Here is a 3,822-nt window from a genome sequence, read left to right as displayed (position 1 = left end):
CGTGTAAGACTCGTGAGAGGTACAGCTATACATGAAAAATCTTTAATGAACCTTCGGTAATATCCTGCGAGAACCAAGAAACTACGAATTTCAGAAGCATTACGAGGCGCTTCCCAATTCTGAATGACTTCGATTTTGATAGGATCTACAGATATACCGTCACCAGAAATCACATGGCCGAGAAATTGAACTTGGCGAAGCCAAAATTCACATTTCGAGAATTTAGCATATAATTTCTCCTTTCGAAGAAGTTCTAATACTTCACGAATATGAAGGGCATGATCAGTTTCAGACTTGGAATCGATTAGAATATCATCAATGACTACGATGACAGATTTATCGATCATTGGACGACATACCCGATTCATCATATCCATGAATACGGCAGGAGCATTTGTCAAACCAAATGGCATGACAAGAAATTCGAAATGCCCATAACGAGTACGAAAAGCAGTATTCGGAACATCCTGCTCGTGTACTTTCAACTGATGATAGCCAGATCTCAAATCAATTTTCGAGAAATAGCTAACACCCTGAAGTTGATCAAATAAATCGTATCATAGGGAGCATCTAGATTGCTCAGTTTTGCTGGGATTTCGGGGAGTGTTCAACATGGTCTTCTGGGGTTGTGCGGTCTTTTGGGTTTGGCTAGTGATGGATCACTAGCATTGGTAAGCGCAGGTTGTCAACAGTTCGATCATTGGAGGGTAAGATGGATTGGGAATCCTTCAAATCTTGTGTGATGTAAGAGCTGAGTCGAATCAAAGCGGGGGAGAACCGTTTAGGTATTCAGGAACAGAAGCAGATGTGAAACTAGGATAAGTTTCACATCCCCGTCGGGGAGGAAGGCGGCCCAAGTGGCCGTCTGGATTGAGGATTGTGTGAGTTGGGAGTTCGGGAAACCTCCCAATAGTTGGTTAGCACCTTCTTGGTGATGGATAGCATGCTTTTGGTGGACCCGGGTTGGGACTCTAGTCAGGACTCGATTTCAGCTTGGGTGCTTAGTCGAGTGTGTGCTCGACTTTGGATGTGTTCGGATTGATAGATTAGCAGTAAGACCATGGGTGGCGGCTGTGGTAAAGTAGAAGTGTTGTAAGACTGCAGGGTGGCCCGTAACATTCACTAGTTGGCAGAAAGTGTGGAAGTATTGTAAGACTGCAGGGTGGCCTGTAGCATTCACCGGTCCCTGTGCAACGGTGAGGGTGTGGGAAATCCTTGATTGGTCACGGGATTTCTTCAGATGGTTAGGACCAAAGTGGGTCAGCTCGTAAGACCATGGTAAGGCCATAACATTCTTGGAATCAGGAAATGGTAGGTCGTCGGAGAACGAGTATGATATAATACTACAGTTGGTTATGTAGCGTTCATCTTAGCATTGGATTTAGTGGCAAGATGGTTTGGATGATTATTGCCAGTTGAGGTTTTCTTTCGGAAGTCGCACAGGGCGACTATGTGTGTGTGCCTCTTGACTCAGCAACCGGGCAGGGGTTCGATATTTCTGATATTTGGCAGACAGGTTGGGACCAGGGAGGTCTCGGCTACTTTTGGAAAGCGGCTAGGAGGCAGCACGATGTTTCGGGCAGTAGTAGTGATTTGAGATGTGGGTGTGTGGAGTAGCTTGTTGTTCGGGAAATTTGGAACAACATAGTATTTTAGAATATTAGAATTTATTTAAGTGGGGGAGGGTTGTTGTTGGATTAGGTGTCGAAGCCCATAACTATTATTGGTATGTACTTGACCCGAGAGTAGCATGGTCCATTTGGGTTGCATGGCATCAGAACAATTTGGATAGACTTTTGTGAGAAGAGGATATTTATGATTTATTAATATATTATAAGTTCTAATATATTAATATGAAATCATATTATTTAAATAGTATTGATCAAGAATTAGTTTGGAATTAATTTTGTGATCAAAAGAGACTAATTAAATAAATGGGGATTGATTTGGTAAATCATTCATTCTTATAAAGTGCGCTTATGATTTATAGTTCTTCATGTTGGGCTAAACCCATGTGGTGACCCATCGATACTCCATGGAAGTTAAAACCCATGGATCATGAGGAATGTGGAAAGTCATGAGTTACATGGTGTAACCCTAATGTGCACACTATATAAGAAACCCTAAGGCTCATGAAATTGTAACTTAAGTGATATGCAAGAGGGCACTAGTGGAAGCACAATAGGGCAAGCCGATTTTATGAGTGCAAGTGTTCTTTTCTCAAGTTATTCCAATTGTTAGTGGTGTTGTTTGATTCCTTTTGAGGTGCAACACTTGGGGCACTAAGTTCTTAAAGGTCCAATGCTTCCAACTACGACAAAAAGGTATGTCATCTAACTTATTTAATTACCCAAGTATCAATGTTTTGTATGCTAGTTAGGGTAATACCTTGGAAAGTTCAAGTTTGCATGTATAATAGAGAAAACATAGATCCAAGGTATTTAGGGTTGCATGTACACCTTAGGAGTGTTAGAATGCTCAAAATACATCAGTGGTATCAGAGCCTAGGGTTGTTTTCAATTATACTTGATGCTTATTGTTTTTTAAAGCAAGAAAAATTGTTTTTTTTTGGAATCTGACTGTTTACCACGAGGTGGTAAAATTTACCATGAGGTGGTGACTGTTCAGTGAAAAAAAAAATTCAGTTTTTTGGTCTGTTTTGGATTAGGATCATTACCACAAAAATTTTTTGAACTTATAAACCTGTTTTTGATGTGGTAATGGTCATGCTAATCCAATTTCAAAGATAATTGTCAAAGTTTCAAGTTTTATATTAGTTTATATGATTCTTGAAATTGTTGATTTGAATTATCCTTGCTTATGAGTTTTGGTAGATCATATTATTTGACACTTACTTGTTAGTTTAAAATTTGATCTAAATGCCTTTTAATGGACTCCATAAATTGTCCTCACGTTATGGAATTCCAAAAGTTTTTCCATTTATATGAATTATTAAAAGTCATAGGTTATAGAAAATGAAGAGTCTCATTTTAAAAGACCATTAAACTCATAGGTTATGAAGTTGAAAGGTATAGAATAGTTTCAAAACTTGCCCTCAAGTTTTGGAATTTGTAAATGTAAAAGTCTAACTTTTGAAACATTTAGTTCCAAACCCTAGAATTTTAAAAGTTTATAATTCAATGCTTTTACTATTATAATATTATAGGTTTATTATATATATATATATATATATATATATATATATATATATATATATATATATATATATATATATATATATATATATATATATATATGTATAAGAACAAAGTCACTCTTACCGTTAGTAGGCATCATTCACGAAACCAGTCTATAAGGGGGGTATAAGGTTACTAAACACTTATAAATTCCCAAATCTTAGTTACTTAGAAAAATGTGAATATGATGCTAACCCATGAAATTGCACTTTGCACATTGTTAAGCCGTTAGTGGAGCATGTATGGTTAACCGGCACACTAATATGGACTGACAGTACGTGGCAAAGGGTAGCATGATGTTAATCATAGATCAATGGAGCGTGTGTTTTAACCGACACATTGATTAGGTGGTTGTAACATTGGGTGTACCAAGCAAATTTGCATGGTTATTCACACCATGTTTGTGATCCTCGGCATCCCAGTCACAAACTTGAAGGGCACCATCGAGATTTAAACATGCCATTGAATAGTTTCAATGAATCTCAAAGGATCTAGGAATTTCAATTCACTAAAAACCTAAAACTCTTTTTTGTTTTTCGTGGTGGAAATTGGTAAATCGTCATTTACCTACCTTCAAATATTTTGCGGTTTGGATTACGGCATCCCTCTTCCAAATTGTAAAATA

The sequence above is a fragment of the Lactuca virosa genome, chromosome 2, assembly GCF_052849685.1.
Source record: "Lactuca virosa cultivar CGN04683 chromosome 2, Lactuca_virosa_CGN04683_v6, whole genome shotgun sequence".
Lineage (NCBI taxonomy): Eukaryota > Viridiplantae > Streptophyta > Magnoliopsida > Asterales > Asteraceae > Lactuca > Lactuca virosa.
Note: the sequence above shows the minus strand (reverse complement) of the source record.